Source organism: Ailuropoda melanoleuca, chromosome 17, assembly GCF_002007445.2.
Source record: "Ailuropoda melanoleuca isolate Jingjing chromosome 17, ASM200744v2, whole genome shotgun sequence".
In the NCBI taxonomy this organism is placed as follows: domain Eukaryota; kingdom Metazoa; phylum Chordata; class Mammalia; order Carnivora; family Ursidae; genus Ailuropoda; species Ailuropoda melanoleuca.
In genome coordinates, this window is record NC_048234.1 from 24,351,366 (window position 1) to 24,377,950 (window position 26,585).

Here is a 26,585-nt window from a genome sequence, read left to right on the forward strand (position 1 = left end):
CTGCTGGCTTTGAAGCTGGAGGACGGGGCCGTGAGCCTGGGAATGCAGGCAGCCTCTAGACGCCAGAAAAGACAAAGAAACAGATGCTCCCTTGGAGCCTTCACAGAGGAAGACAGCTCTTCCACACCTTGAATTTTAGGACTTCTGATCACCAGAGCTGCAAGATAGTAACTTGTGTCATTTTAAGCCGCTAAGTTTATGATAATTTCTAATCTTACAACAGCAATGGGCCACTAATGCGGGGACTCTCAGACATGTAATGGTTGAACATTTGAGTGTTGGGTGGGTACTGCGATTTCTTAAATAGAGAGTGGATTGGTTGTTAGATAGATTTGCTTTTTGAACAGAACATCGTCAGACATTGATTCCAATAATAGAAGATGCTATCTTTACAAAGAGATCACAGTGTTGTCGGTGGGCTCCGCTGTTCGATTTTCTCTCTTTCCATATATGCGGTTTTGTAACTGGCTCCAATCACCGGTCAGGGACTACGGTGTGTGTTCTTGATAATTATCCGTTAAATGGGAACTAGCTCTTGTTAGAAATCTAGCTCTCGAGAATCAAGGTCATATTTGTGTGGGTGAACTGCTTCTTGCACGGTACGTCGTTTTTCACTTCCAGGAGTACAGTGTGGCTCACTTCCAGAAAGAGGACTCAGTATGGTAGACTCGTTTGTAACGTGCATGTTTGCAGATTCTAGCGTGGCCTTTGGGCAAGGTAAGGTTTGGTCATTGGAGCGTCTGTAGAAATTGCTTTCTGTTGCCATTCCCTTCCCTCTCCGCTAGATACAGGCTGGGGGGTGGGGAGCAGGTGAAGCAGCCCGCCTTGGTCTGGAGAAGGGAAACAGGTAACACGGTGAGCCATCCATCTTAGGGGGGCTTCCGTTTAGATAGCTCTGCTGGAAGGGCCAACAAATCAGGCTCCATTATAAGCTCTTCAGCTCATCTGAACTGTAAAAGAAATGTGGTTAGCTTCCTTGGGTTAGAAGAATTTAATGTGACCTATACCTTACACTGCTGTGTACCTTGAATGTTCGAATTTGTTACGTAAATTAGTCTAGCAACAGCTTTCCTATTTCTGGGGTAGAGCTAAACACCATTGTTTTGCTTTCAAATGTAAATAGCGGCTCAAGAAATGGCTGGAAAGTCATAGGAAGCTCCTTGCAAGGTCAGAAACAATTCTGTGTGAAGCCATGGTGGTTTCTTACTGTTTGCTGCCGTTCTCATTATCAGGGGCACATAATTGGATATGCTTGCTCTTAAGTTATTTTCTAGAATTTTCAGCACAAGAATAAAAGGGTTTTTTACTTGTTTTTTGGTTTTGGTTTTGGTTTTTGGGGTTTTTTGATGGCAGTGGTTGTGGGTCAATATCCAGACTCTTGGCCAGGAGTATTCAGTTCTTGGGTGTTCATAAGGTTCCCCCACTATCCAGAACCACCTCCGTCCTGACCGCTGCGGGGACGACCTCTGCATGCTCCTGGGCTTTGGTATAATTCTTGGTACTTTGATTTATGATGATACTGGTTTTCATATATATTTGGATGGGAAAAACATTAGTGTTATCTGCGGTATTTTTCCTTTTCTCTTTTTGAAGTGACTTGAGATAAATCTCCTTTGGCATTGTATCTCCAAGTTGCAATTTGAAGATTTTCTTTATTTATTTTTGCACGTGCGCACACGCGGGGGGGGGGGGGGGGGGGGGGGGGGGACGCATGCACGAGGGGAGAGGCAGAGCAAGGAGCCTGATGAAGGACTCGATCCCAGGACCCCAAGATCATGACCTGAGCTGAAAGCAGACGTTTAACGGACTGAGCCACCCAGGTGCCTCTCTGAGTTGTCATTTGATATGTGATATTTAACTGACAATCGGGTTCAGTTACAAGAATAAGAAACCACCCGGTCTTAAGCAGAAAGGGATTTGATACAAGGAATTAGGTGATTGCGAAGTCCATGAAAAGGCTCTGGGCTGGACATCAGGAAATCACTCCTAGATAACACCACTGAACTGGCACACCGACAGCCTTGCAGCCTTGGCCGCAACCAAGCAGGTGCCCTGCCATTGGAATGCAAGCCAGCCAGAAGCATTTTGGTGACCCCAGAATGTTTTTAAAATAAGCCATCATTTAAAAATCAAGTAGTGTTGCTAAAATACCCAGGTCCTTTTGAAAAATCACTAGTTTGGGCCCCACTTGGCTTTGTGGCCTCTCAGCATTTACCAGTGGAGGGGAGAAGCATGGAACCTTCTGCTTTGTTCATCGGTGGGGTTGCCTACCTGCCCCCCTGGGCACTTCTTTTTTTTTTTTTATTTTATTTAAATCATATGATAATTGTCTTTCTCTGCTTGACTTATTTCACTTAGCATTATCTCCTCCAGTGCCGTCCATGTTGCAGCAAATGTTGAGAATTCGTTCTTTCTGATAGCTGAGTAATATTCCATTGTATATATGGACCACAGCTTCTTAATCCAGTCATCTGTTGAAGGGCATCTCGGCTCCTTCCATGATTTGGCTATTGTGGACAATGCAGCTATGAACATTGGGGTGCATATGGCCCTTCTCTTTACTACGTCTGTATCTTTGGGGTAAACACCCAGTAGTGCAATGGCTGGGTCATAGGGTAGTTCAATTTTTAACTTTTTAAGGGACCTCCACACTGTTTTCCAGAGTGGCTGTACCAACTTGCATTCCCACCAACAATGTAGGAGGGATCCCCTTTCTCCACATCCTCTCCAACAATTGTTGTTTCTTGCCTTGTCTATCTTTGCCATTCTAACTGGCGTAAGGTGGTATCTCAGTGTGGTTTTGATTTGAATTTCCCTGATGGCTAATGATTTTGAACATTTTTTCATGTGTCTGTTAGCCATTTGTATGTCTTCATTGGAAAAGTGTCTGTTCATATCTTCTGCCCATTTTATGATTTGTTTATTTGTTTCTCGTGTATTGAGTTTGAGAAGTTCTTTGTAGATCTTGGATACCAGTCCTTTATCTGTGGTGTCCTTTGCAAATATATTCTCCCATTCCGTGGGCTGTCTCTTAGTTTTTTTGACTGTTTCCTTGGCTGTGCAGAAGCTCTTTATCCTGATAAAGTCCCATAAGTTCATTTTATCTTTTATTTCTCTTGCCTTTGGAGATGTGTCGTGAAAAAGGTTGCTCTGGCCGATGTCATAGAAGTTGTTGCCTATGTTCTCCTCTAGAATTTTGATGGATTCCTGTCTCACATTGAGGTCTTTCATCCATTTGGAGTTTATTTTTGTGTATGGTGTGAGAGAGTGGTCAAGTTTCATTCTTTTGCATGTAGCTGTCCAATTTTCCCAGCACCATTTATTGAAGAGACTGTCTTTTTTCCACCGGATGTTTTTTCCTGCTTTATCAAAGATTAGTTGCCCAAAGAGCCGAGGGTCCATTTCTGGGTTCTCTATTCTGTTCCATTGGTCGATGTGTCTGTTTTTGTGCCAGTACCATGCTGTCTTTGTGATCACAGCTTTGTAGTACAGCTCGAAATCCGGCATTGTGATGCCCCCAGCTTTGTTTTTCCTTTTCAACAGTTCCTTGGAGATTCGGGGCCTTTTCTGGTTCCATACAAATTTAAGGACTATTTGTTCCAGTTCTTTGAAAAATGTCCTCGGTATTTTGATCGGGATAGCATTGAAAGTGTAGATTGCTCTGGGTAGTATGGACATTTTAACTATGTTAATTCTTCCAATCCATGAGCATGGAATATTTTTCCATCTTTTTATGTCTTCCTCAATATCTTTCAAAAGTGATCTATAGTTTCTAGGATATAGGTCCTTTACGTCTCTGGTTAAGTTAATTCCAAGGTAACGTATGGTTTTTGGTGTTATTGTAAATGGGATGGATTCCCTAATTTCTCTTTCTTCAGTCTCGTTATTCGTGTATAGAAATGCAACTGATTTCTGGGCATTGATTTTGTATCCTGCCACCTTACTGAATTGTTCTATAACTTCTAATAGTTTGGGAGTGGATTCCTTTGGGTTTTCCATATAGAGTATCATGTCATCTGCAAAGAGAGACAGTTTGACTTCTTCTTTGCCGATTTGGATACCTTTGATCCCTTTTTGTCTTCTGATTGCTGTTGCAAGGACTTCTAGTACTATGTTGAATAATAGTGGCGAGAGTGGGCATCCTTGTCGTGTTCCTGATCTTAAGGGAAAGGCTTCCAGCTTTTCCCCATTGAGAATAATGCTTGCAGTAGGCTTTTCATAGATGGCTTTTATGAGATTGAGAAATGTACCCTCTATTCCTACACTCTGAAGGGTTTTAATCAGGAAAGGATGCTGTATTTTGTCAAATGCTTTTTCTGCATCAATTGAGAGGATCATATGGTTCTTGAGTCTTTTCTTGTTGATATGATGTATCACATTGATTGATTTGCGAGTGTTGAACCATGCTTGCATCCCAGGTATGAATCCCACTTGGTCATGATGGATAATCCTTTTAATGTACTGTTGGATTCTATTAGCAAGGATCTTGTTGAGGATTTTGGCATCCATATTCATTAGAGAAATCGGTCTGTAATTCTCCTTTTTGAGGGGGTCTTTGCCTGGTTTGGGGATCAAGGTAATATTAGCCTCATAGAATGAGTTTGGTAGCTTTCCTTCTGTTTCTATTTTTTGAAATAGCTTTAGGAGAATAGGTATTATTTCTTCTTTGAATGTTTGGTAGAATTCCCCAGGAAAACCGTCTGGGCCTGGAGTTTTATTATTTGGAAGGTTGTTTATCACTGACTCAATTTCTTCATAGTTAATTGGCCTATTTAAGAAATCTATTTCTTCCTGTTTCAGTCTTGGTAGTTTATAGGTTTCTGATTGTAGCCTGGAGTGAGAAGACAAGCCAAAGGCATGCCTCCCATCTTAACCACTGCCTTAGTCAATCGTAAGGAAAAGGTGCATAAAAAGACACAGAGGTGCTCAGGAGAAATTAATAGTGTGTGAACTCCTGGGGATCAGTATCCTTACCTGCCCCCACCATGCCCAACCCGAATTATTCAACAGGGAGACCTTACCAGCAAACTGAAAAGAAGTTGTCATACTTTCTAGCATTTTTTTTCCCCATTAGAGCCCTCCTAGACCTACGTGGGGTCTCTTGAGGAGATAAACATGATTCTAAGTCTCTTCTGGCCTACTAAGTTTCCAGCCTAATCCAAATAGCCTGGAGAGGAAATGAGTTGAATATTGACGTTCTAATTCACATGTTTGGTTTTTCTATCTCTGAGTCGTTTTTCTGTGAAGGCAGGGTGTCCTGTTTTTTCCATTTCAACACTAAGCCCTACGTATCTGCCCTTAAATAAGCCGTAAATACTTCAATAGCAGGTGTCATTCTGTCAGTCTTTTTAGAATCCTTAACTCTGAAAGGTGTCGATTAGTGCCAGGCTGTCTCCACACCTAAATTATATATTGCTATGAGTCTCATAAATATATAATAAATTATATATTGCTGTCTCTTTGAATTATTCCCATTTTTTTAGGGATTATTCTTTGTAACTGCAAAAACTCTGATAGTAATCTGTTCTTTTTTTTTTTTAAGTGTGCTCCAAAAATTGAGTAGGAAGCAAAGAAAAAATAGTATTTTTAAAGCATATATTTAACTGGATGATTGGGAGGACCTGTTTTCATGCTCCACTGGACAGCTCCGTATTAGAGCATGAAGTCCATAGACATGGAGGCAAAGTGTTGCGGGTACATCCTTCCTGGTCAAAGGGTGGGATTTAAATCCTGAATTTTCGATCCTTGAATTCGTCTTTCCTAGTAAGAGCTCTTTTCTTTTAGAGGAAGTAGAAATTGAGCACTAAGAAATACAGAGACAAATGTGTTTTATCTCAAAGTTAAGAACACTCTAGTGTGGAAATTCACTACACACGTGAATATGAATCCTTTTCATGATTTCCTGCACCGCTGGGAGCAAAGCTGATGGTCTGATCGTGCCTAAGTATGGAAAACCCCACTGCATGCGTCCCAGCATACTTACAGCTTCCCCATCAAGCCTGCCTTTACCTTCATGCCCTGGCCGGCCTCCTGTTTTCCTAGTGACTGTTTCCAATACCTGGCTTCCCCGGGAGGCATGTGGAGTATTCTAAGAATCGCATTTATGTCAGAGGAGATGCCACTGGTCATTTGCAATAGAAGGACAGCTGGCAAAGGCCCCCTAAGGGATAAGTCCAGATCATGGATCTCAGGGGCTGACACCATGGATCTGCAGCTCTGTGCACTTTTCTTCTGCTCTTAGAGTCTCATAAACCCGGGAGAGGAGTGGAGCCGGGGTGGAGGGACCCGTTATCTTACCGACTTGTCTAAAAGACACGTGTGTTCTGTGACACACTGCCACAAGGTCACACGGTGTGCTAGTAGGATGTAACTGGAACACAGGTCTCTGGGGCCCAAGCCTCCATTCTCTCCACCGTACCACCCTTTCACTAACAGCGTCCTGTCCTCCCGCTCTTGTCCTTGCCGTGTGTGCTGTGCATGGACGGGTGATGCACCCGGTGTTCCTAACATGAATGCTGGCTCCAGAACCGAGCGATCTTTTTGCTGCGTAACGACTAAAGTATTTCTGTTAGACAAAGTGGTGCGCTTATGAATGCCTGCCTGTGATGTTTTTTCTAGAAGTTGTTGGCTAAGTTTGCTTATTAAGAACATCATGGCAGGGCGCCTGGGTGGTGCACTCGCTTGAGCGTCCAACTGTTGGTTTCAGCTCAGGTCATGATCTCAGGGTCGTGGGATCAAGCCCTGCATTGGGCTCTGTGCTCTACATGGAATCTGCTTGAGATTCTCTCTCCCCTTCACCCTCTGCCCCTACCCTCCATCTCAAATAAATAAATAAATCTTTTTTTAAAAAAGAACATCATGGCTATGGAAACTTTTCTATCAAAGCAGTAGTCACACTTCAAACCATCAATAATCATCTGATAATAATACTATAATAATAGCTAATTCTTGGACCTTATTAAAGGTCCGTGTTCAGGTCTTTCCATGCATCAGAGGGATTTAACGCTCCCAGCAATCCCATAAGGTCATCATATTTCTTACCTCCAGTTTGTAGATGAGGCATGCTCACAACATTGGGTCACTTCCCCGAGGTCAGATGGCTGCCAAGTGGAGCTGTGGTTTCCAGGCGCAGCACAGATACAAAGCCTCAGCCCCTCACCCGCCGCTGTCTCCCATGTCGTCCCGTCTGAGACACTTGCCCTTAAAATGATGCTTTTCATGGAAATTTGGTAACCCCTACACAAGGTCTATTCTTCCCCGTCCACTTTACCTTTTCTTTTTATGTGATTTTAAGTGTGGATTTTCCGCTCCTCAAGATGTTAGAGCCCGAGTGTTCAAACACTAAAAATATGACATACGAACTTAAATCCACAAGTGACCTGAAATAGCTCTTTCCTCCAGTTTTTGTTTCCAGCTCTTCAAGTACACTTCATGGTTACATGATCGTAGAGAAGAGACTTTTGTTAGGTACGTTTCTGCTTGATTTAAAAAATCCCGTATCTTCTGTTGACAAGGTAAGGTTACGAAGGGACATTTGTTGCTTACAAGATGAGGGGAGAAGAAGGTGGATTGCCAGAACTTTCTAATAATTCTGGTTCTCCAACCATAACCTTAATGGAGGGACAGCATATCATCTGTGGTGTCTCCTTGGCACACGGCGGCTGCCTGCTGGTCCTGGATGTCATTCCAAGCCCTCCTGTGGGTGCTGGGGATTGAATCCCACCTCTGCAGACCCTTTGTGCTTTTATGGTTCTTAGTCCGGTGACTCCTACCTTGCAGACAGACCATCGCCACCAGCATTCATCACCTCCGGCCAGGCCTTTCTCTTGCACACTCATCGTTATAAATCACCAGTTAGAGCATTAGCCCCCAGAGAGCCCCCTTTAGCTCTCTAACGTTGGGCAAGTTACTGTACCTTTATGTGCCTCAGTGTCCTCACTTGTGAAATGCGGATTATTATACTCCTGCCCCAAATGGTCGTTATAAAGACTGGTTGAGATAGTCATTGGAAAGCACTTACTTTGCCCCACCTGTACCTAGTAAGCACCATCAAAGTGTTTGTTAAAATAAAATAATCCAGTGATTCCATACCCAACACCTTGCAGCTTCCCGTAAGTTCTTCCATAAGGGGCAAGACTTAATTGTTTTGGTCAAAAGGCCATCATGGAACTTTACATCAAAAACGAGGGATGTACTATATGGTGACTAACATAATATAATAAAAAATATTATAATAAAAAATAAATAAAAATAAATAAAATGATGTTAGAAATTGGGGGAAAAAAAAAAAAGGCCATCCCAGAGTACTCTGAGAGTCAGCATCCAGTCAAGGAAATGGAAAACACACTTGGAATTTCAAACAGAGTTTAGTAAAGAGAATTGGTTACCGAATGTGGCTGGACGCGTGAAAGGCAACATTCTAGAAACCCAGGTAGGTAACTCCAGGCAGGAGCTCCGGACATGCCCTGCCACTGTACAGAAGCCAGACTCGTGCAGGAGCCCCCCCCCCCCGGGGCCCGGGGGCCNCCCCCCCCGGGGACCAGTGGCCACCTGAAGAGTAGGGACATCAGAGGAGGACATCACTGACATTGCTGGGATAGTGGCCAGGCCACAGCTGCCGCCAGGGACGCTACCCCCAGAAGAAAGAAAGAAAAAATGAGAGGGAAGTGGACCAAAGGCTTCTCTCCTCCCACCCCTTCATCTCCTGCCAAAGGAGCCTGAGGAGGGTAGTGTGCCGACGCCTGACCCCAGCATCGCAAGGCAGAGTCGAAACAAGTAAATGTAAATGACAGCTGCACAACACAGGGTGAAGAGCGAGAACGATGCAAGACCTCTTAAAAAAAGGATTACAAAGATCCAAGCTTGACAAAGGTAGAGTGTGCGGGCAGGAGCGGGAATCAATGTAGACCTAGACAGTAAAAGGAATCACAGAGCCAGTTTATTACCATGCCAATAGAATAACAGCATGTCAAATAGCTGTAATTTTTTTTAATCATCTGTGTAATGGGAGACCCCAGTCTTCACCAGCAAGTCTGTCCAGCCGTCGATAACTGTTTCCCGGGTTCTGCGCTGGAGCGATGGTGGTTATAAATACTCCTAGAAATGTCTCTGCTAATCGCAGGCACGTGGGATAGATAAACACGTTCTTCAGCTCACGAAGTCCACAGAGAGGTTCATAAGCCCAGGGAATCCAGGTGAGACCCCCTCTGACAGGGCAGCAGATACATTTTGAGGGCAGGCTCTCTGTCACCCGTGCCCTAGCAAGACATTTTTATTTTATTGCCAGTAATACTCCCCACACCCCATCTCATCGACTCAATATAACTCAGTCTGGAGTAAACATTCATGAGGGACTGTGGAGATGGTGTCACTTTCTTCCTTCTGACAACGAAGGAAAGGATTTAGTCAGCTTTTTTCCCCAGTGGCAGGAAACTAGGTCACCAAGCAAATGAGGATATATGTTTGGGGGAGAAGAACTCTCCTCGGGATCCTGAAGCAAAACCCTGCCTGGTCACCCGGCCTCCCAAGAGAAGCTCTCATTTGGGGGATTAGGACCATTTGAGGCCTGTTTGGATGACAGGCGATTCTATGAGTGGTGTCACATCCCTTTCCCGTTGTGACTGAGGCACCTGCAGAGAAAATTAGAGCTTGATAGAAGCTTCATAATATTCCTGTTGTCTTAGCTTCCCCTCCCCAACCCCAGCAAAAAAAAAAAAAAAAAGGATTTACATCACATAGTCTGCACCTGGATTTTACTGGATGCCTTTTTTTTCTCTTTTGACAAATCGTAGAATTGCTTCTGAAGTGATTAGCTTTTCAAATGATCCTTCATATATTTTGGCATGGGCAGGAAATTGAAGTGAATTTCTCAAATATCTGACATTTTATGAGGAATAATTTAGGATTCAGCATTAATTCAGAGAACACTCACAGTTTTTTCCTCCATCTTTTATTCATTTCTTCATAAATTCAGCAAATATTCGTTGAGCCCCAAACACGCCAGACATGGTGCTAGGGGCACACGTGATTCCTCTCCTCCTGGAGATCAGAGTCTAAATGGGGAATGTGCAGGGCACCTGGGTGGCTCAGTCAGTTGAGCGCCTGACTCGTGGTTTCAGCTTAGGTCATGATCTCAGGGTCGTGGAATCAAGCCCCATGTCCGGCTCCGCACTCAGCAGGGAGTTGGCTTAGGGTTCACTCTCCCTCCACCCCTCTGCCCCTCACCCTGTTCATGCTCACATACACTTGCTCTCTCTCCCTCTCCCGTAAATGAATGAACGAATGAATGAATGAACATTGGGGTGCATATGGCCCTTCATTTCACTACATCTGTATCATTGGAGTAAATACCCAGTAGTGCAATTGCTGGGTCATAGGGTAGCTCTATTTTTAACTTTTTGAGGGACCTCTACACTGTTTTCCAAAGTGGCTGTACCAACTTGCATTCCAACCAACAGTGTAAGAGGGGATCCCCTTTCTCCACGTTCTCTCCAACATTTGTTCTTTCTTGCCCTGTCCATTTTTGCCATTCTAACTGGCATAATCTCAATGTGGTTTTGATTTGAATTTCCCTGATGGCTAATGATGTTGAGCATTTTTTCATGTGTCTGTTAGCCATTTGTATGTCTTCATTGGAAAAGTGTCTGTTCATATCTTCTGCCCATTTTTTGATTTGATTATTTGTTTCTTGGGTATTGAGTTTGAGAAATTCTTTATAGATCTTGGATACCAGCCTTTTATCTGTAGCGTCATTTGCAAATATCTTCTCCCATTCCGTGGGTTGCCTCTTTTTTTTGTTGACTGTTTCCTTTGCTGTGCAGAAGATTTTATCTTGATGAAGTCCCAAAAGTTCATTTTTGCTTTTGTTTCCCTTGCCTTTGGAGACATGTCATGAGAGAAGTTGCTGTGGCCGATGTTGGATGGGACTGGAGGAGATTATGCTAAGTGAAATAAATCAAGCAGAGAAAGCCAATTATCATATGGTTTCACTCATTTGTGGAACATAAGGAATAGCAGAGAGATCATTAGGAGAAGGAAGGGAAGAATGAAGGGGGTATAAACAGAAGGGGGAATGAACCATGAGAGACTGTGGACTCCGGGAAACAAACTGAGGGCTTCAGAGGAGAGGGGGGTGGGGGATGGGCTAGCCCGGTGATGGGTGTTAAGGAGGGCACATATTGCATGATGCACGGGTGTTATACGCAAACAATGAAGCATGGAACACTACGTCAAAAGCTAATGATGTACTATATGGTGACTAACATACCATAATAAAAAACGATAAAGGGAGAATTACGCATTGTAGAGTATTTAGATTTTTTTTTTTTAGTGAGGTGTAATTCACACGTAACATTATTTTAGTTTCAAGTGGACAACCTAATGGTTTGATAATTATGCATATTGCAACACAGTCACCGAAATAAGTCTAGGTACCATCTGTCACCATACAAAGTTGCCCAAAAAATTTTTTTCTCGTGATGAGAACTTTTAAGATTTACTCTCTTCACAATTTTCAAGGTTGCCCTACAATAGTGTTGCCGTGCTGTGAACATGCTGGAACATTATATCCCCACCCTCATGACTTACTTCTTGTACAACTGGAGGTTTGTAGCTCTAGACCCCTGTCACCCATTTCAGCCGACCCTCGACCCCCCCTCCCCCCAGAAACCACCACCGTATTCTCTGTATCTATGACTTGTGTGTGTGTGTTTTGCTTTTGTTTAGATTCCACATGTAAATGAGATCATCCAGTCTGACTTATTTCACTTTGACATAATACCCTCAGGGTCCACCCATGTTGTTGCAAATGGCATGATTTCATTCTTTTCTTTTTTTTATTTTTTATGGCTGAGTAATACATTTTTTTTGATGAACTAGTACGTGGTAATATTTCTAGGTGCCCTTTGTGCATAAAGATTTTTTTAATGGATCCAATGTATGGACAAGTCGTACCTGTCTGGGTGTGGCTTCATCTAGGCTTCAGCGTGCTCTTCAAGAAATTCTTAGGCACGCCTGGGTTTAAGAAAAAAAAAAGTTTCTGGGGCGCCTGGGTGGCACAGCGGTTAAGCGTCTGCCTTCGGCTCAGGGCGTGATCCCGGCGTTACGGGATCGAGCCCCACGTCAGGCTCCTCTGCTGTGGGCCTGCTTCTTCCTCTCCCACTCCCCCTGCTTGTGTTCCCTCTCTCGCTGGCTGTCTCTATCTCTGTCAAATAAATAAATAAAATCTTTAAAAAAAAAAAAAAAGAAAGAAAAAAAAGTTTCTTGGAGGGGCCCCTGGGTGCTTAGTCATTTAAGTGTCTGCCTTCGGCTCAGGTCATGATCCCGGGGTCCTGGGATCGAGGCTTGCATCGGGCTCCCTGCTCATTGGGGAGCCTGCTTCTCCCTCTGCCTGCCGCTCCCCCTGCTTGTGCTATCTCTCTCTCTCTCTGTCAAATAAATAAATAAATAAATAAAATCTTTAAAAAAAATTTTGGAGAGACCCCTCTCCCTCTCAATCTTCCCTGAGGAGTGAAGCAATTTATTTGCTTTATGGTTTAGCTGAATCACAGACGGGCTCATTCAGGGAATTAAGAGAACATAACAAGAAATTCCTAAAATGCAAAACCATAGCAATAATGGGTGGGTGTTCAGATTACAGTGAGGCAGGACCTCGGTTTCTTGCTCACACCTCCAGCCTACCTAGACATAGCCTAAGCACAGCTTCCCTTGCCTCAGGGCTCTTCAGATGAATAGCACCTCTGGGGAATTCTCCAGCCTCTGCAGACCTGCTGCCCGGCTCAGGCCCACTGACCTTAGACCAAACTTTGGTCAGCAGCTCATCTTGACTTCACTGAGTCTACAGCGGTCCTTGACTCAGTGGCCAAGGAAAGTCATTCTCTTTAAGATCCCATGGGCTTCGTGACTCTCTCACTCTGCCTAGAGGTCATTTTGGTGCTTCTTGGCCCCTGGAAGTTACCCTCTCCATCCATTTGGTTCGTCCCCATTGATGATACTCCAGTTCTACTCTGATTAAGCCAGTATCGTGCCCATTGGTCTGTCGCCCTAGATAGCTCCTGCCCCTGTGGCCCCACACAGGGCCTCACACGGGCTTGTCCACACCTCTGAGCCACCTTCAGCTGCTGTGGCCTTTGAGGTGCCCCCTTTGGCTCACCCACTGTGTTCCCATTTGCCTTCTGAGCTGTCTTTGTTATCCCATATGGAATATACGCCTCCGGGGACGTGAGATCCATGGCGGATGAACTTCTGCCAGGCTCCCACCATCCCTCTTCCACCCTCGGGTCCTCTGGGGCCAGGTTCTGCCAGAGTCCCAAGTTCAGTTTCTTCTCTGATGTACCTCAAATATACCCAAAGAGTAACATATGATTTCTCCCAAGGCAAGATGGGAGTTGATCCTTTGTTTTATCCTCTGTGATCTGTGGAATTATCCCCACAGTCGCCGGCTGTCTCCCTGTAATTCAGATGATTTGCTTGTCTTTGAGGGAGGAATTCCACCATGCAAGTCCACAGCCAGAAACTCACTGCTGAGCACTCCCTCATGTCAGAGAAACTAACAGACTCCGCCCCCCGCAAGTGCCCTAAATGCGTCTAAGCAGCCAGCCTTTTGCTCTTAGCTCATCGCAGTCCTGGGTGTCGAGGGGGATTAGGTAAGGGTAATGAGGGAATTAGGAGTCAGGGATAAGATCTCAAGTCAGAATAATATTAACCTAAAATGTAATTACTTAATAGCCCGCTTTCAAGGATAAAGTAATAAAGATGAAATATATAATGATGTAAAGGGGCTCATTATCTTTCTGGCCAGCCATATTAAAAGTTAGTGTGTGGAAGGTCACAGGAGAACATCAGAAGGGCCAGACTTTTTTCTCAACAAAGGCTTTGGCTGAAAAGAAAATGTCATCCTGACAACCACTTGGAGGGCTCACGTGCTAGCGTGTTGCCGTCTTCCCTTCCGTGGTTCCTCATCACAGTGGAAGAATACTTCTGTGTATTGAAACACTTCATCTGAGAAGAGTTTTTTATCTTTTATTTATACGGGAGCACCTCTGGGTTGGTGCCCTAGTCACTGCCATGACTGTTCATTTCCTTTGTCATCCCTGAGCTGTGACAGGAGAGAAGGCAGGCGTGCCAAGGCCAAGCCGGTGTGTGCCTTTTCCCTGCCCACCCTCCCGAAGTTTCTCCAGTCTTAGCAACAGTGCTCTCCCTAAAAGAGTTTAGGGAACCTCAGGGTCCTTTTGGCATCAGGTCACTCAGCCCTTTTGTTTTTCATCGTTTTGTATCAAAATTATATGCACTAAGTTTAACAAATAGTTGTATACAGTTTGTTAGGAGAAGAGAGCAGGTCCTAGTCCACCTCCCTTGACACTGTCTCGTCCCCGGATGCAACCACCTTCAGCTCTTTTAGCTGATTCTTGGCCCTTAATTCCATATCTCTACATAGCATGCTAACAGGGGTATTTCTTGATCTTTCTGGTTTAGGCATTAGCTTCCCACCGTGGGAGATGGAGATTTCGCTGTGTTTTCCCCACCCCGCCCCCACTATGCATGCACTCCTCCCACCCCACCGCCCACTCCCATCTCTGCTGTTGTTACAGCATGCTTGTGCTTTGATCTGGATGGAGTGTTGTAGTATGACCGTGTGAATACTGTGCTTGCTTTCCTTCTCTGTACAACTCTTTGTTTTCCTTGTAATAAATACCACCTCATTCTTTTGTTTGCATAGCTTTCCATGTATTTGTCGTTAATGAAAGCCCAGACTCCATACCAGTTGTCTTCATTGCTTTTCTAACTCTTCAGATGTGTCGGGTTCTGTTAATTTCCTTGTCTTATAGAAGTTTCCCCAAAAGACCTTCTTACCTTCTCCAGTCTGGACTGCTTGCCCTGAGGCACACGTGTTATATTAGAGTCTTTCTTTTCCCCATTCTGGGGACCCTAATCACCTCTTGTCTATATTGGATCCCCTGTTTCTCATATCCTATATTTTCCTTTTTTTTTTTTTTAGCTTACCACCTCATTTGGGGGGAACACGTCCTCCAGTATCTTTCTAAGAAAAGGACTCATGGGAGGCAGAATATCCAAGGCCTTGTGTGGCTAAGCAAGTCTTTTTTCTAACCCTGGTACTTGATTGATAGGTCAGCAAGTCCTAGAACTCTATATTGTAAATTTCTGTTTTCAAAATTGCAAAGGCTTTGCTCCATTATCTTCTGGTTTCCAGTTATTGTTGAGAAATCCAGAATTCTGATTCCTGATCTTCTGTATATGGCCTGTGCTTTTCTCTAGGAGCTTATAATCTTCTTCAGTTTCCCCTTTTGTCTCAGTATATTCACGATCATTCGCCTCCAGGCAGGTCTGTTTTCAGTCATTCGCCTCCAGGCAGGTCTGTTTTCAGCCATCGTGTTGAACACTCAGGGACTTTTCAATCTGAAACTCATGCTTTGAGTTCGGGGAAATTTTCTTAATTTTTTAAATTTCCTACCCCTCTATTTTCTTCTTTTTGAAGCTCCTTGTATACATATAGGATCTCCTGGATTTTTCCTCCAGTTTTCTTTATTTTTCTTTCTTCGTTTCTACCTGCTTGTCTTTCTGTCCTGCTGTCTGAGAGAGTTCCTTCACTTTTCTCCTGATGGCTCCACTGAGTTTCTCATTTCTGTTGTCACGTTCTCTGAGAATTCTTCTTTGTTCACCGAGGTTCCCTTTTGTAACAATCTTGCCTTATTTCACACTTGTAACTTCTTTTGTCCGTGAGGCTATCAGAACTGTGGGGGTTTTGGGGGGGTTGCTCTGATTTTTTGTCTTTTCTCCCATTTTGGTCTCAAGTTTCATACAGGGTACCTTTTTTCTGTGTGTTCTGGTCTGCATCCTGCTTGTTGGAGGTCTTCCTCTAATTTCCAGAAATCCTGACTTGTGGCTCAACCACGAATTTGAATGGAGAATACAAAGTCACCAGGAAGCTTAAACATCTGAACCAGGTGTGTTGACTAAGCTCTCTCATCGGGCTGGATTCTCTGAAAGTGGAACCAATGTTAGTATCTGCCGGCCTTTGCTGTAGAGCTGGTCAGATTCCCCCATAGAAGGTCCTTCCAGTTTCTTGCTCGTGGGGAGGGGGGCGCCTGGCTGTCAGCCTGGCCGGACCTGGGGCAGGAAAGAGGACTGGGCATCTCAGCATCTGATAGGCACACATTCATGTCATTGCTGTCTTTTCCCTCCCCTACCTCTGGTATCCCTGGGTCTAGCTAACCTCTGTTCTGTATCCTCATCAGAGGTGGAGGGTAGCCTTCCTGTCTTCTGCCGAATGGCACAGAGTATCTGCCTGGCTCCGTGTCTCTTTGCGTCCCCAGTGCTGGCTTCACATTCAGTGCCTTGCGTCTTTCTCTCTCAATTACCACCTGTCCATGTGCTTTCCAGGCTCCAGAATACTGTAGATGTTAGCCTTCCTCCACCTTCTACGCGTTTTAAAGGGTTAGGTCTTCTTTTAACCCTTCGTTAGTTGTAGAGGGGTTGCAGGTGACCGTACAGTCAGAAGGGATTTGTGCCAGTGGCCTCTGCTTCTTTGTCTGTAAATCAGGAGCAGCCCCCAGACTCGCTGAGCGAGGGACTTAATAGCAGAACTGGAACTAGGACCCCCACTTCCTGGCTCCTTGCTCAGCACAGCCCCTTTCAAAATGGGCGAAGTCATCAGTCATGGCTTCCACCGTCATGAGTGTGTTCCTGGTTGGGTGCAGATGAGTTTAAGAAGCTATTTTGCGAGGAGTTCTTTGTATTTTTGCGTTCACTGGTAGGTCATCAGGGGACTGGATACTGGGGAAGCATCAGGGGTCTTCCCAACGCCTTCAGGGTCCTCAGGGACGTCCCCACGTCAGGGAGGGGTGAGTGGACAATGCCGACAAGACAGTAGGGGCCTTGGGGCGCCGGGGTGGCTCAGTCAGTGAAGCGTCTGCCTTCGGTTCAGGTCATGATCTCAGGGTCCTGGGATCGAGCCCCACATCAGGCTCTGTGCTCAGCAGGGAATCTGCTTCTCCCTCTCCCTCTGCCCCTACCCCCTGCTTGTGTGCATGCTCGCTCTCTGTCTCTCTCTCAAATAAATAAAATAAATAAAAATCTTAAAAAATAAAAATAAAGTTAAAAAAAAAAAAAAGTAGGGGCCAGACTGAGTTATGTTGTGTTTTTAACCTCTGGGCCTCTTCAGCCTTCCCACAAACATGTGGGAACACATGGCGTTACCGTCAGATGCCCAAATTGCACGGGTGTTTGCCCCATCTGCTGTGGTGGATGCCGAGGCCCCTGGGACCCTCTGGGACCCTCCTGATATACCTGTAGGTCTCCAGAGGTGTCTCCTGGGTGCTCACCAGCAAATGCTACCCCACTGAGCTTGGTCACCACCCCATCCTGCCTCCATGCACCTCAGTCCGTCCCAGAGCTCTGTGGCACACGGGGGACAGCTCCCTTGTTAGGGGGGTCCCAGAGCAATATTACTTGGGCTCAATGTTTTATAGACTTTTAGTAAAATAGCTCTTCCTATTTTTTTACTTAAATTCCTCTTGCCTGCCCTCCCCTGCCTTCCCCCTCTCTCCCTCACTCTCCGCGTCCTCCCCTCCGTCTGTTTCCCTGTCTCTCTCTCCCTTTCACCCTGGTAATCACACCTGAGTCCTTGGAATTTGCTTTCCACACCTAACTAAACATACCCTCTGGTACTGAAGACATGATTCAGTTCATTTGCTATCGTAGACCTGTCTTATCCCTCAGCAAATACACTTGCCCTGGGTCTGCCCATGGCCCACCAGGCCCATCTAAGTCCTGCAAGTGGACATTGCTTCATCTCCATTCTCAGGCTGGGACCCTTACCACATCCATTACTAGTTTCTCCCCTACTTTAATTCAGTATCCCCAAACATGACTGGGCCTTCCAGTCACAGGATAGTCTGTAAGATGCTAGGGAGGATGGAAAAGATGGAAAATCTCTGCTCTTGAGAAACTATAATATTTGGGGATTTTTTTTAAAGATTTTATTTGTTTATTTGTCAGAGTGAGAAAGAGCACATCAGGAGGAAGGGCAGAGGGAGAGGGAGAAGCAGGCTCCCCGCTGAGCAGGGAGCCCGATGCGGGACTCGATCCCAGGACCCTGAGATCATGACCTGAGCCGAAGGCAGGCACTTCACCGACAGAGCCACCCAGACGCCCCAAACTATAATATTTGTGTAAGTCGATAGGCGCAGTGGGCTGGGGAAGAGCTGGGAAGGGCGACTCTCCTGGCTCCAGCTTCCACAGCAAAGGAAGCACGCTGAAGACAAAAGCTGCATATCCCTCAGTCCCGCCCAGTGCTTTGGTATAAGAAGTGCTCAGAAAATGTATTTCCATTTTCCAAATCCCCCATTTGAGGTGCGAAAGCGTGGTTGAACTAAGAAGGGTGCCCAAAAAGGGAAATGCTAGTTTATTAAAAAGTCTCATTCCCAGAAAGCGTGTGTTGCTCACGAGCGTCTAGCCCCGTGTGTAACAGTCGTGCCTCCCTCTGTTCACGCACAGACAGGTGCCGTGAGCTCATCACCTCACGCCCTGTGACCGAGGAGTTTTTCAGTTTGCTCTCAATTGTCACTCAGTCCCATGTGTCATTCTGTGGTTGAGACCGATTTGAAATTCATTTCCTTGTCTCAGGGACATAGAAACAGTTATCAGTACACAATGGGCTCCCACAGAAAGCCCTCTCAGTGCTATGTCTGGAGAGCTAGGGAACTGGATGTTTTCCTTGAAGCGCACACAGCTCGCAGGTGTAAGCAGAGCACGGCTCCTCTTTGCCAAGACCTGAGCACCGGCTGCAGAGTGAAGTAATTACGTGAGTTCTGGGGGTGGTGGGAGCTTTATATTTTGAGAGCACTTACCTAGGAAGTCTTGTACGCTATTGTTACCGAAGACTTTTTTGGAAAACTGATGAGTTATAGGGTATTCATTAATTAATGCACAATTTTTGCATCTTTTGTTTATGATAACAATCCAGAGAGCACGTGTTGAATGTCTATACCACATAGTCTGCCACGCACTTCATAGATATTATTTTATTCAGTGCACCTGTCAACCCTATCAGGTAAGGTGCCAGTGGAATTAGTGAAAGGGACTTACTTAGAAACATACATGACAAGAACATAGAAAAGTCGATGATTAGGGCACCTGGCTGGCTCAGTTGGTAGAGCATGCGATCCTTGATCTCTGGATTGTGAATTTGAGCCCCACGTTGGGTGTACAGATTGCTTAAAAAAAAATGTTTTAAAAAATAAATATTAAAAAAGTCAGTTATTATCAAGGCCTTTGTGCACCCAAATCAAAAACATAATAACTTGGCCCCTCAAATGGACCTCTAGATACAATGAAATTTTTTCCTCTAAAATCTATAATTCTTCAACCATTATGAATATATTCTCAAGTGCATCATTTGACAGCATTCCTGTTTTTGGATCTCATGAAATGTAACCTTAGTTCATTAGGAAATGGCCCCATAACTGACAAAAAAGAGCACAATTAAAATAGCAAACAGTCTAGTCCTTGGAACCATAGGATACAGTTTAGGCTTGGATCCATATTTTTTGCATATTTTTATGTTGCTAGAGAATGCGTAAGATAGCTTACGGAATCTCATTGCTTTGCAATGCAAAGTAGAAGTGAGCCTGGTATTAGTTAGAAATGCTTTCAGCCTAAGTAACAGAAAACCTGTTGGTTTTGCACAGCATAAACTAGAACTTTCTGACCTATATGGGGAAGCCCACAGGTGAGCCACAGAAAGATGGACAGGGATATTTATCCTCTCAGTCTTCAGGGTGGTGATGGGGGCCTAGGGCAGCTGATGCCCCTAGTGTTCTTCACCTCAGGTACCAGCAGTCTTCTCCAGTGTTCCCACAGAGCAGTACAACTGTTATGTCCTCTGAGTGTCAAGACACAAAAAACATTGCTTAGCACTGGTTTAAAATATAATAAAGATATTTACTATCCTTCTACTCTGCCATCCTCCACTTTTTGTTTTTGCTTGTTTTATTTGTTGCCCCATGGTTACAGAGTGGCTGCCACAGCTCACACATCATGTCCCCACTCCGGGGGTCCGGGGAGGAATTCCCCAGTTGTGACCCAGCAGCAGCCTCCTAATGCTCATGGCCAGAAGGGGGGACCACAGGACCACCTCTGTTGCATAGAGGCCTACCTGCCCCGAGACTGCTGATCACCACCCACTAACTAAATGGAAATTTGGGATTCTGTTAGCAAAGACAAGGCGCTATGGCAGTTGTGCAGGCAACAGTAGCACGGCCACTGTCAAACACAGCCTGCAAGAAAAAAGCCAAGATTTGTATGGTGGTTATTTTTTTTAATGAGACAGATATTCTGCTTCTAGAGTGATTAGACTGTTTCACTAAAATACCGCCCACAGGATCACTTACCCCTGAAACTACAAGCCTCCTCTGTGGAAGTGAGCTCGAAACAGAGCATCCTACAGACAAGAGAAAGTGTTGTGCAAATCTTAGTCGAAGACATTTACGTTTTCTCAATAGTCATTTTTATTCAGAGACAGCGAAGCGGCACTTAGGATTTGGTAGCTTTGAGTTCTAGAACTAGGTACGATTTTTTTGCCATTTTTTTTCCTGTTCAGTAGTAGTTGACTGATTTTTCCATTATGGTTTGCGTTTGCATTAATATTTGTAATAATTCTTTAAATCTGATGACTCTTTGGAACATTGTGTGAGGTATCTCGTGACTTGGACCACGGAACTCATTTTGTTTTAATTTCTTAAATGCTGAAATGAAAGTCATTGTGATGCACTGGGTGTTATACGCAAGTAGTGAATCATGGAACTTTACATCAAAAACTAGGGATGTACTGTATGGTGACTAACATAATAAAAAAAATATTATTTAAAAAAAAAGAAAGTCGGGGCGCCTGGGTGGCACAGCGGTTAAGCGTCTGCCTTTGGCTCAGGGCGTGATCCCAGCGTTATGGGATCGAGCCCCACATCAGGCTCCTCTGCTATGAGCCTGCTTCTTCCTCTCCCACTCCCCCTGCTTGTGTTCCCTCTCTCACTGGCTGTCTCTATCTCTGTCGAATAAATAAATAAAATCTTTAAAAAAAAACAGGAAAAAAAAAAAAGAAAGTCATTGTGATACCAATGTGTCACACCACAAATTTTAAAATATTACCTTTTCTTTGTTCAATCCTTTGTTCACGCATTAACTGTTGATATTTGGAGGTATTTTTTTCTCATTCCTCAGCATTGACAAAGCAGAGTTTGGTTTTTATTGTGTTGCAAACCCTCTATGAGAGATTCCTGGCATTGAGGTGAGAAACACAACCTTTGCTTAATTGAGCATTTTTATAAGGTTGGTTCATAATCTTCACAGTATTGACTTGGAAGGAAAAAAAAAAAGTCTAGCCACCCAGCATCTCTCCTTAATAACTTGAAAAAGTCTTGGATCTGAAAACCAGAAAAAATTCTGAATCCATTTTCAGTCTATAATAAGGAACTCTTTCTGATTTGTGAAATCATTTTCTGATTATGAAAGTTTTTCAATAACTTTATGGTATAAGGAGTTTGAGAAAAAGTTATTCTTTTTTTTAAAATTTATTTATTTTAAAAGAGAGGAGGAGAGGGCATGAGGCATGGGAAGGGGCAGAAGGAAAGAGAGAATCTCAGGCAGACTTGGCACTGAGCTGAAACCGAGAGTCAGACACTTAGCCGACTGAGCCACCCAGACACCCCAAGAAGGCAAGCATTCTTAATGCTACTACCTGACACAATTGTTCATGCCTCTGTCAACCCCACTCAGGCTCTTTTCAGACACATATGGTTCATTGTGTGATTGTAATCATAGTATAAGTGCCACGTTCTATTATGTCACACATATTCCTGTGCTCTTACGTGTTCTCATCATACTTCTTTTCGTGTTTTCCTAGGTTTGAATTTTATCGGAGATCTGCTTTAGCTTCAGACAGTTCTTCAAAGACTGTCATGAAGCTTCTAACCCATTCACTCCACCCTCATTGCCTCCTACCCAAGGCCGTCAGTTTCACTTTTCTCGTCTGATTTTTTGGGAATTTCTCTCATCAGTCTAAACAAAATGTTTATGCTGCTGCTTCATGGTTCTTTGGTTCTCCGTTTGGAAGAGAATAATACAACTCCCTTTCGTCACCTCCCACCTCCACACTAACCGTTCTCGCTTCCCTCGCCTCCTAATAGAGATGCATCATAATTTTGATTAGCCTGATACTTACCTCATCATATCATAAACATTATTCACATCTGCCTCCTCTTGGGAAGCATCACTCTTCTTTGTATTTTTCCCCCAAATGAAGGATCTTCTGTTCTGCTTTGCTAACTTAGCTGTCTGTGAACTTTCTTGCCAGTTCAATCTCAAACTTGTCACCGTGTCGGATGGGTTCAGATGCGTCAGTCATTGCATCCATGCTTGCCCCTGAAGACTGTCCCCCTGGAGCCTTCTGATCCGGCCCAGTCTGCTCACCGTGCCTGGTGCGCAGCTACCCTGGGAACTCCCTTCACCTTTGCTCTGGGCGTTCCCTTTGTCTTTCGTATTGGCTCCCCTGCTTGTAGTCCTCATGTCTTCCTCTTCTTGGTTTGTTCCCTTGTTTTTCTGGGCATATCCTCCAGTATCTTTATAAGAAAAGAACTCAAGGGAAATAAATTTTTTGAGACCTTGCATGTCTGAAAATGTCTTCATGCTAAGCTTACTTGTAACTAATAGTTTGGCAGGGTATAGAATTTTATTTTGGAAATGGTTTTCCTTTCGGTTTTTAAAGGTATTGTTCCATTGCCTTCAAGGTCCCCAGGTTGCTGTTGAGAAGTTCAAAGTCATTCTGCATCCTGATCCTTTGCATGTGACCTGTTTGTCCTCCCTCTCTGAAAGTTTAAAGAATCTTCTGTTTTTCCTGATCAAGTGCATTGGAGTGGGTCTTATTTTCATCCATTGCAGGGTATACTCAGTGGGCCTTTTGGTCTGCATACATCCTTCACATTTGGGAAATATTTTTTATTTTTTGTTTTTTATTTCTAGATCTAGGACATTTTCTTCATGATTTCCTTGCCTTTGTATTCTCTGTTCTTTCTGTGTCTCCTTGTTTGAAAAATTGTAACTGCTGGACTGGCCTTCCATGTTTCCATGGTTTTTCTCTGTCTCCAGCTCTTTGTCTTTTTGCTCTATTGTGTGTGTGTGTGAGAGTTCCTCAAATTTTCATAGGACACTCTTTTTTTTAAATATTTTATTTATTTGAGAGAGAGAGCATGTGCACGTGAGTGGAGGGAAGGGCCGAGGGAGAGAGAGAGGGAGATTCCCAAGCAGACTCCCCCCTGAGTGCAGAGTCTGACGGGGCTCCATCTCAACGACCCGAGCTGAAACCAAGAGTCGGACACGTAATCGACTGAGCCACCCAGGCGCACCTGTATGACCCTCTTTTTGAGTTATTTCTGCTGTTATATTTTTTGCTTTCCAAAACCTCTTTCTTGTCTTTATGATTTCTTTTTTAGGTATCATATTCTTTTATTTCATGGTTATAGTAACTTCTCTGAGGATATAAATGATGGTCAGGATGTGGGCATTTGGACATTTTCTTCCCCTTGCATAATCTGATTTTCCCACCAGTTAGCTGCTTTCTGTATTTTCTGTCTCTTTTATAGTAGCGACTCTTCAGATGCCTGGTAACTGCTCGTTATCTGCTCTACTCTAGAGAGACGGAAAGTGACTTAGTAGTTACCCAGTGCCGGAGGAGCTGGGGGGCTGGAGGGTGCTTGCTCATGAGAAAGATTTCCTTTTTGGGGTTATGAAATGTTCTAAAGTGGGTCATGGGGATAGTTGCCCAACTCTGGACATACTAAAACCAACTGGACTATGCAGTTTAAATGGATCGATTGTGTCATGTGTAGATAGTATCTCAGTAAAACCATTTCCAAACAAAGTGGGACACTACCAAGATGTTTTAAAAGCTCAAAATGTATGGCTGAAGCTTGTCATCTGTGGGTTCCATTGTAGGGTGATCTGGCTGAGCTGTTTAGCTGGGGGAACTTCTGATGTCGGTATCTTTGTCTTTCTTTTTGGGTTGATTAGATTCCCCAGGCAAGACTCTATCAATCACCCTAGGCTGGAGGATACCGGCTGGCTGCCAGCATTCTGCGAGCCGAGAGAGGGAAGAAGGCTGCCTTTAAACCCAGCAGGCTAACGCCTCCTGAATCTCCTTGTTTTCACGGTGGGCCCTTAGCCGCTGGTGGCCTCCAGTCCAGAGACCCTTTGTTCTAACCACTGTAGAGAATATAGCTCCTTTTTTTTTTTTTTTTTTTTGCCAGGATTGAGAAAGTGCCGTTGCCCCATGGTAGGGAGTGAGGGAGATGATGTGCCAGCCTTTTAATCAGACTTGCAAACAAACACACTTATCTTTACTGACTTCACACACACACACACACACACACACACACACACACACAGATACATTTTCAGAGATACTTGGTACCACTAATTCCTGAATTTTTTGAAGGTTCTGTGAATGAGGTTGGTTTCAGGCTTTTTCCTCGATGTGATGAGTTTCGGGGCAGGAAGCAAAGGTGGAAGCCTTTGTCACACCATCTTTACCTGACCACAGATAGGTGTTTTGCCTGCTCCAGTATTCAGGACCATAACAATATATATGACTGAGATTACTTTTCCATTTAAAATTCTGATTGCAAAATAATAATAATAAAGCATAGAATAAACATTTGCTTCTGGACAAAATATTCCTGTTTTATGCAAAATCCAAAGATTGGGGGATATTTCTCTGCTACCAAAGGAGGATATATTATTTTTCGTGTGCATATAGAAAAATCAGTCCTCTCTGAATTCAGAGAGCCAGGTAAGTGCATTCAGAACCATAAGGGTTATGGTGAACGGATTTAAGGTAAATAGATGAAAGGAGCTTCTGCTCACGGCATAGAGCTTTTCTTTACCTTAGCAAGTGGTTCTGGTTTTTAAGTTCCTGCTGCCTTGTAAAAATCACATGAACTGTCCTGTTCATTTTGTGTAGATAAAGCTAGATGTTTAATACTTGCCTTAAATACTCTCCTTGTGTAGTTCTGGCTTGAAGGGAGTCATGCAGCCCGTCTAGCCCAAATCTGGAGCTCAGGCTATTCAAAGGGTGGGGAGCACAGTGGCCAACTTTACCATCCTCTCTGATATTTGACCCTAAAGCTGGGAGCCAGTTTAATTCCTCTTTGCCTTTCTGGTGCCAAGAATTGTACCTGGTATCCAGTTATCATTTCTTACGTGCTCATCGAGTGAATAACTAAGAGGCAGAACCATATTTAGTCAACAGCACAATTGTGTCGTATATATTGGCACCTTCAAGAGAATTCTAAATTGTCTCCACCTCCAGCTAAACATTTCAGTATAATTTGACCTTGGGCCAAATTCTGCTTGTTAACAACAGTGATCCCTAAGATTGGCACCGTCTCTAAAGCCTGATGATTCTCTTTCTCAACCTGAAATGCCACCCTTCTTTTACTCATAAAAAGAACCTTTATCTCACTGCATTGATAAAAGAAACTTATATTTGATTTAGATTATTATGCTTAATCACTTGACCTTTCCAAAATATCACAGCCATCTAGGGCCGGCTGCATAATTTGCAGGATCCCATGCAAAATTAAATGTGAGGCCCCTTGTTCAAAAATTGTTAACAGTTTCAAGATCACAGCAACATTGAAGCAAACGAGGGGCCTCTATAGGTCGGGTGCCCACAAAACCAGCCCTGCGACCATTTCCAGAGGGAAGATCCTTTTGCTGTTTCTTCCAGTAATAGTTTACTTTGGTTCAGCTATTTGGGGGCTCCACTTCCCCTGCTAGACTATGGTAGTAGTTGGGGACTCCATTCTACCGCCTTCACCTGAAACTCTGCATTCCACGTCTGTCATGGAGTTCAGTCATGCAGCTGGCACACGTGAGACCGTGGTTCCTGAGACCGTGCGCTTCCCACTGTGGGCACGCAGTGTTTGGTGATGCTAATTTTCAGGTGCTTTCTTCCGGCTGTGACAGTAGCTTTCAGTGGGTCACGTTTTTCAAGCCAAATGGAATTAAAACTTGAGATCTGATCTCCAAGAGGAAAAGACCTTGAAGAAAAATCTCTCCCCTATTTCTCAGCTCCTGGCAGTCAGTAGAGCCCCTTCTTTCTCCCATCCCTTGTTTTTCAGATCAGTGTGTCTGAGCACCTGCTTTTCCTATCAGGAGGAAATGAAATCAGGAGCAGTTTTCTTCCCAGTGCCAGTCTTTAAGCTTCCTTCTCTGGGGCGCCTGGGTGGCTCAGTGGGTTAAGCATCTGCCTTCAGCTCAGGTCATGATCCCAGGGTCCTGGAATCGAGTCCCGTGCCAGGCTCCCTGCTCAGCGGGGAGTCTGCTTCTCCCGCTCCCTCTGCCCCCCCCCACCCACTTGCACTCTCCTCTCTCACTCACACTGTCAAATAAACAAAATCTTTTTTAAAATTTTTTTAAAAATAAATAAAAAATAAAACTTCCTTCCCTTGTGCTAGTAAGTCATCATTCTTCTTGGAGACAGCCTTTAGAGCCAGGCTGGTCTAAGACTTCCTCGA

At 44.2% G+C, this 26,585-nt stretch overlaps 1 protein-coding gene across 5 annotated transcripts in view; it reads left to right on the plus strand.

Moving 5' to 3' along the window:
• The window catches only part of PIP5K1B (phosphatidylinositol-4-phosphate 5-kinase type 1 beta), a 293,383-nt gene that overhangs the window by 220,485 nt on the left and 46,313 nt on the right, over window positions 1-26,585 (plus strand). The window lies entirely within an intron of this gene.